The sequence below is a fragment of the Dromiciops gliroides genome, chromosome 3, assembly GCF_019393635.1.
Source record: "Dromiciops gliroides isolate mDroGli1 chromosome 3, mDroGli1.pri, whole genome shotgun sequence".
Taxonomy (NCBI): Eukaryota; Metazoa; Chordata; class Mammalia; order Microbiotheria; family Microbiotheriidae; genus Dromiciops; species Dromiciops gliroides.
Window position 1 is genome coordinate 489,252,039 of NC_057863.1, and position 8,330 is coordinate 489,260,368.

Consider the following 8,330-nt stretch of genomic DNA (forward strand, 5'->3'; position numbering starts at 1 on the left):
TCCCAGAGTTATAAAGGTTATATCTCCCCTTCTGGGCTCTGGGGAATATACCCTGAGGAATTGAGGATTTCTTTTCAATGCTATTAGCTCAAGCCCCCATTCCAATATGTTCTCCCAAATGTGAATTGCCAGTGATTAGCACCCCAACATCAGTTAACCAATTAACATTGTAGTTTTTATAAAGGAATTTTTTACTGAGAAAATATTACAAGAACAAAAATATATTTTTCCCCAACACCAAAGAACATGGAACACACTTACATTGATGCTGTCCTTGAGAAGAAAGGGCTCAAATTTAAAGTGGTTGGTACAATGCATTCACCCCATGAAGTGCATTTCTTAATGTGAAATAATGAATGGTCAAAGTTGCTCTTACTCAGAAACATTAGCTACTTAGGGTTGAGCTATTTACTGGGCTCAGTTATCCAAAAATTCTGGCATGGACTCCTATCACTGGACCTCATATGGCTTACTCTTCCAAACTTCCTCAACTTTCAGGGTCACGGCCTAGTCCCTTCTATCTCTGATACTCTTTCATCTATGACAGAAAAGAACAGACCCAAAAGATCCAGAAGCAACAGCAGAACCATGTGCTTATGGCTTCAGTCAACCCAGAGGGGATGATAAGCTAACTCTTTCCCTCTCTCCCTACCCAAAGGCTTACTTAACACAATCCTTTCCTCCTCACTCAAATATAGCCAACTTGGTTCTAGCCCAGCAACAATCTAGAAAAACACATACTGAGTGCAACAGAACTATTATTCTTGTGCCTGCTCTGATGTTGGAGCAAGGCCTTTCCACTCATTATGCATGCATGAAAGTAGGCTTATCTAGCTTGCACAAGAGTGTGCAGCAGGTATAACACTGTACATGATTGAAGGATGGGACTTCCATTGGCTAATCCCCTTTACAAAAAAGCAAAATGAAAAGATTGCTAGACTCAGATTCTGAGGACCTGAGCATTAATCCCTGCTCTGTCATTTGTTAATTCTGTGTAATTGGACAAGCCGCTTAAACTCTCTAGGACTCAGTTGCATTACCTGTAAAATGAAGAGGTTGGATTAAATCACCTTATTATAAGGTCTCTTCTAGCCTTTAAATGTATGATCCTAAAATTCCTCACCAATAGTTATTCTATATTGCATATTGTCCTAGTAGCAATAAGGAGTCACTGAAGATTTTTGAGTAGGGAAATGATATGGTCAGATAGGTGTTTTAGGAATAGCAATTTGGCAGTTGTGTGGCAGATGGATTGCTTTGAAGCAGGAGAGATTCAAAAAAGGAGATTATTGCAAAACTCTAGTGTGACATCTAAAAAGTTCAAGAGATAATTTCTGGGTAATTTAATCATTTTATTAATAAGGCTAGCATGTTTATTAATAAAAAGAGGTCAGTGGCACTCTTGAATGCCAAAGAGTTTTCTCATGGTAGTAGGGTCACAGTTTATATGCCCTTGGAAGAGCAGGTGTTCATGAGGGTGGCAATCAATTTTGATTGGCTAACAATGAGAAAATGAATATTATAATGAGAGGTGGGTTATATTAAAATGAGGATCTTGAAGATGTGACTTGGACCACTTAAGTCTTGGTCAAAGAGACTTATCGTTTTCCGTATCATCTGTCTGACAAAAGGGAGAATCCACATTTTCCCAGAGCTGTCTAAGTAAACATAACAAGCAGGAATCTATTCCTTGGCCCAAATTTTGAATTTCTTTTATTGTCTTTTGATTATATCTTAGCTTAGGTAAGTCTCTAAGATTTTCCACTGGTTGATTTCCAGATGAAGAAGTAGAAAAGGAGAAAAACCTTGGTCCTGATTCAATAATTAGTTATTAATACAAGAGGGAAATAATAATTTCTTTACCAGGTAACACAATTAGGACCTGATCAAAGGTAAGAGAGAGGTAATGATAAATGAGCAAATCACCTATTTAAAGACTTGACTTAAATAAGATAACATGTACAGTACTTTTCAAACCTTAAAGTACTATATAAATGGTAGCTATTATTATTATTAATCAAACCCTTTCATTTTGCAGGTGAGGACAGTGAGGCCCATTGTCCAAGCTCACACAAGTAATAAATGGCAGGTTGAGGATTCAGAACCAGGTCCTCTAGGTCCAGAACTCTTCCCGCTGTACCACAAGATAGAGAGGTTAGATTTGGCAAGGAGGGTCACAGACCCCTTAGATTAGCATTTTAAAGGCCATTCACAATTTGACTTTCCAGTCTTATCTAACATGATCCCCTTTTATACTTTTTATGCTCAAACAAACTGGATTACTCGGTGCCTTCTAAACTCGTCTTCCAATTTCCCATTTCAATGAAATAGGGCAAGTCATCCCTTATGCCTAGAAATTAGTTCCTCTTCATCTCTGCCTTTTGATAGGCTCTGTTTGGGTTTCATCTTCTCCATGAAGCACTCCCTTATGCACCTCCCTGAAAGTTAGCTCTACTAAAATTTTCTAATTGCAGTTTGCTTGAATCTCTCCTATGTCCTTAGCACATTTTACCCTGATTAATGCTTTTCTGGGTGTGTTTTATTCCCACATAGTAGATAGATTTTAAGCTCCTTGAGGTAAGTGATTGTGTCATTTATCATTTTCATAACCTAGGACAGGGCCTTAAATATAGTAGGTATTTAATAAATATGAACTGAAATTATCCAAATTGTTGTAGTGAAAAGAGTTGTTGAATAACTGTTCTTATATAGTGCTGACGTTTGCAAAGCATCTGGCACATTGTAACCAGATGAGGAAAATGCTATTATTTTGCCCATTTTGCAGATAAGGAAGCCAAGGCTGAGAGGGTTTAAGTCACATAGCTAGTAAGTGTCTGAGATAAGATTCTAACCTAGATCATCCCTACTCCAAGCCCAGTGTTTTGTCTATTTCATTATAGGGAGGGGAAGGGAATAAGGATTTATATAGCAACTACTAGGTGTCATACATTGTGCTAAGCACTTCTTAAAATATCATCTCTATTATTATTATTATTATTTTAATTTTTAGTGAGGCAATTGGGGTTAAGTGACTTGCCCAGGGTCACACAGCTAGTAAGTGTTAAGTGTCTGAGGTCGGATTTGAACTCAGGTACTCCTGACTCCAGGGCTGGTGCTCTATCCACTGCGCCTCCTAGCTGCCCCAAGAAGCAGTTTTTTTGTTTTGTTTTGTTTTGTTTTTAGGGCAATGGAGTTTAAGTGACTTGCCCAGAGTCACACAGCTAGTAAGTGTCTGAGGCTGGGTTTGAACTCAGGTCCTCCTGAATCTAAGGCTAGTGCCTTATCCACTGCGCCACCTAGCTGCCCCCTCAATTAATCTTCACAACTCTGGGAAGTAGGTGCTGTTATTATCCCCATTTTACAGTTGATGAAACTGAGAGAAACAGGTTAATGGTTTTGCCCAGGAGTATATGAGGCTGGATTTGAACACAGATCTTCCTTACTCCAAGCCCAGTACTCTATCCACTGCACCACCAGCTGTTTCTGCTTCAAAGTGTAAGTAACCCTATAATATGCATTTTAGCCAACAGTATAGTTTCAACATGTCCAACCCAACATTCTACCAGAAGCATAGAGTGTTTTATAAATCCATTGTTATTTTATACATACACAGATACAGTTAACTTTCATTATTTTGGGACACCATATTTGAGCAATTTGTAGAATGATCAAAGTTCCTCCCTTATCCTTTTTGATTCAGTGCTTAAGACATCTTTACCACAAGGTAAACAGAGGCAGACAAACTCATTCAAATCTTTTTCTATTAGTGAACTAACCCTGAAAGCAAGAGAAACTTGGGTTTTAATCTTGTCTCTGAGCATAGTTGTGTGATCTTGAACAAAGTTACCCTCTGAACCTCAATTTCTTTTTTTCTTTTTTTTTTTGAGGGGCAATGGGGATTAAGTGATTTGCCCAGGGTCACACACAGCTAGTAAATGTCAATCAGGGCCGGTGCTTTATCCACTATGCCACCTAGCTGCCCCTGAACCTCAATTTCAAATCCATAAAATGGGGATAATAATACCTCACAGGTCTAGTTACCAGAATTGTTTAAAAGATTGAAGATAATTTATGTAAAGAACTTTGAATACCTTCAATATATAAATATTAGTTATCCAAATATTTCAAATACCTTTGAACACCTTTAATACTTAGGATTTTTAAGAGAACAGAAGTTTGCTCCTACGATACGATATAGTACCACCTAGCTCTCTTATAATCTATATATTACCATCATTAAATGCTATTCCCTAAATTCCTCTTAATTTTATTTTATTTTATTTTTTTTTTAGTGAGGCAGTTGGGGTTAAGTGACCTGCCCAGGGTCACACAGCTAGTAAGTGTTAAGTGTCTGAGGCCAGATTTGAACTCAGGTCCTCCTGACTCCAGGGCCAGTGCTCTATCCACTGTGCCACCTAGCTGCCCCTTAATTTGATTTTTAAAAGAAACAATTATTTCTGCCACAGATCTGTCACCCTTTTCATTATAAAAATATAATTCCAGTTTAAATAGCCTCTCTAGCAGTAAGACTTTGCCTGTTGTTAATGTGTCCTCAAGAAAACATGGAAAATCTTGATATTGATAATTAAATGTCATTGAAGGAGTCTGTGAGAGTCCCTGAAAGAAGACTAGCAAATTCTTTCCTAAAGAGACTTGGACAGTTAAACACTCAAGTCAGAAAGTCTGTGAGAGATTGACAGTTAAGTACCAATGGCAAAGAGTGTGTGCAGAGTTAACTGTCATCTTTGAGATCGTCCGAAGAGACATTTCAGAGAACAGAGTTTAGCTGCATTTTTAGAGAAGAACCTGAATGACTGTCTCAGTCCTAATGAAAACAGAACTAAGTTAACTCTTACTCTGTGGACAAGACATTGAGTCTCCCTGGGCTTCAGTCTCTGTAAAAATAAGACGAGTGAACCATTTAACTTAAAAGGCCTTTTTTTTTTTAAGCTTTAACATTCTGTGGCTTTAAATTCCCACAGAAGGATCTCACAGAAGTAAACTTTAAAGGAATCTTTTTTGTTGTGGGAGTATCACTAAAAATCAGCTTCCAAACCAACATTGTAGGAATGTAAGAAAATTTAAATTTGTACATATGTATGTTTACTGTAAATATAAAATATCAATGGCTTCTGAGCTTGTTTAATTCAGATTACTACATAGGCTACAATATGACAAATGCAGCTTTAAAGGAGGAGTTGCTTCTAAAGGGTATAATACTGTCACCCAGGAATGATAATTATGGAGAACAGTGTAGGCTGTTGGCCCCTATTATCCCTAGTTCCACAGACAGATGCAGTCCAATCTAAGGCCCCATGTCACTCAAAACTCAGACTTATCTAGAGTTTTCAGACAAGAAGCTGACATGATACTAATAGGGGACTTCCCTATCACCAGAAAGGCAAAGCAGTGAGGTGGTCTGCCCCACTAGAATTAGGGTCGCTGAATTTCCTAATAAGGAATGAGGGGCTGGGAGGGAGGAAATAACTTTCACAGCAGCACAACATAAAAACAGCTGGAATGGAGAAGATACCAGGTCTCCAAGTCAGTTAAACCTTAGTATACATGTATCCTGGGGGCTGGGGCCAAATCATTTCACAACAAAAGGGAAGTCAAGACCATTATGAAAAGATTATTCCCTTTTCTCTTCAATGAAAAAAATTAGGCAAGTTAAATCCAGAGCTAAATGAACATTACCACAGCCAACACATCCTTCATTTATTAGTATCAAAGCATTGATTAAACAAGATTTCTAACCTTTATAATTATGATGTATATCAGATGATTCTCAACCTTAAAATGTAGCCTGAAGCTTTATTGCTCATTTCATCCATTACTAGAAACTGTTTGGCTTCCCTTGTCCCCCTTTTCTGTTAATTTCTTGATCCCTCAAAATTAGGCCAATGCTGGGTTTGTTTAATGTGAATTGGTAAAGTCCATCATATTCCATTTACCTAACCTTTCTTCATATGCTTGCTTATAACCCAGAGAAACTACCTTTTAGTTCTTTTCTACTGATATTTTATAGCTAACACCTAGTATTAGAATACTCCTTCTGTAACCAGCTTGGCCTGTCAGGGGCATTGTACATCAGCCTTTGGGGGAGGGTAACTAACTACCTGCTGGCCGGGCAGTATACTCAACATTCCACAAGTTCCTAGACCCTTGCCAGTGATCTTGGGGTGAAATGAATTCCTAGAAAGGAGGATGTGAGAAAGTCTTCACAAGTGTGAACTGAAAGAAACTATATTGACTGTTTCTGGAGAATCATTAAAACTAACAAGGCAGCATGGAATTGGGCAGAGTGATAGGCTTGACAAAGGAAGGCAGCTATTTTAAGCATGAATCAGGGACTTAATTGAACCTGCATTGTTGACCCAGTGTGAGCCTGGAGGATGACATAGTGGCTCTTCTCACCCCTCTCTCTCCCCAGGGAGAATTCACACTTCCCATTTTGCTAGTCACTTCCTTCTTATACTATTTCTCTTGTCCCTCCCAGGTTGTTTGAAAAATAATGGGGTTTGGAAGATTTCCTCCCCCCAAAAGCTTACTTTCAGTCTTAACCTTTAATAAAGATCATTTCCTGGGATAGCTAGGTGGTGCAGTGGATAAAGCACCTGCCCTGGATTCAGGAGGGTCTGAGTTCAAATATGACCTCAGACACTTGACACTTACTAGCTGTGTGACCCTAGGCAAGTCACTTAGCCCTCATTTCCCCACTAAATAAATAATAAAGATCATTTGCCAAAAACAAAACAACAAAAAAACAAGTTGTTTGTTAGATCATTTAAGTGCATATAGATATAAGGAGAAGGGAGGAATTTCCTCTTTCAAAGAGAAAAACTAAAACAAAACAAAACAAAAAACCCAAAGAGAAAAACTATTTTACTCATCAAAGGTATGCTGAGGAGTAGAGCCTGCACACATAAAGGCAGGGAGAGAGGTGTTATATTTTGTAAGCCAACCAGAAGTATCCCAAACCGATATAAAGATACCCCTAGATAATTGCCAGCTCAGAAAATGGCTCACTCACTGTATTAGTGAAAGTTGTTGCCATTTAACTGTGAAAGATTTGGGTGGCAGGCTGCCCTGCACGTTTCATATAGCTATTGCCTAGGGGAAAGGATGTAAGTAAAGATGTTACCAGCATGAATGGTGATCTTCATAACAATGCTACCATAGCAATATGGCAATGCTGCTTGAACGTGCTCACAAGCTCTCCCAGGTGGCTAGACATTTATTACATACCAAGATTTGTTTTCTAGATGCATGGGATCGTCTGAATCATATAAATGTATAAACCCAATTTTATTTTATACATATATGCATATAGCTAATTTTCATTATTCTAAGACCTTTCTTTCAATTAGTAGTTTGAGCTAAGCCCCTCACTTATGATTTTCCATCATTTAACTGCTTGTGAACATCTTCACTAGAAAATGGACCAAGGACTCAAGATTCCGTGTTGGGTTGGGAAGGTCGAAACTATAGCATTGACTAAAATGAGTTTTTAAGATTGTCTGCTCCTTCAAGATAATCCGTAAACAAAACACAAAGATTATATTTTCTTTATCTTTGTATCCTTCTCGTGCTTAACATAGTCTATTGCTATGTAGATATTTAGCAATTTTTTATTGAATGAATATGTAAATTTCAATTATTTTAGTGCTTTAATTTCTTGTTCCTGAGTTTGATTCTTAGAGTTGGATATTATGACTTTAATTCCAATTCCTGAGATCCTGTGATTCTGTGAAATTTGCTCCCTATTACCATAAGTAAGTGAAAATTAGTGGTATGTGCAAAAAACCACATATATGTCTGGCATACCAAATACCCAATGGAATAAGGCTAATTTTTGTTGCTGAAAGTAAAACAATGAAGAGATAAGGAAATTGCCCTTCATTCTACCTGACTCTAGAACACATTAAATGGAAAGTCACACAGTACCCACTTTAATAGTCATACTGAAACATAAAAAAGAATGGTCATAATATTACTGCTCAGCTGGTAAGCATTGACTTGAGTAATAAATCTCTAAGAAGTCTCACTATGGGAACTGCCATCTTCATCATTAGCTCTAACTATTACTCTCTTCAGGATTCACTGTAAAATACAATTCTGAGTCTCTTAACAGTGTCATCAAACTTTCCAACACCAAATCAAAATGCAGTTATAGTATCCCTTAATTCCCTTCAAACTTGGTGTAGCTGTTTTAGGTCATCTATTATGCAACTGTTAATATTTTGCAACTCATGGTCTAAGCACCTAACCAAAATACTTTTATTCTTTCTTTGCCAGACCATACAAAACACACATAAATCCAATGGTAA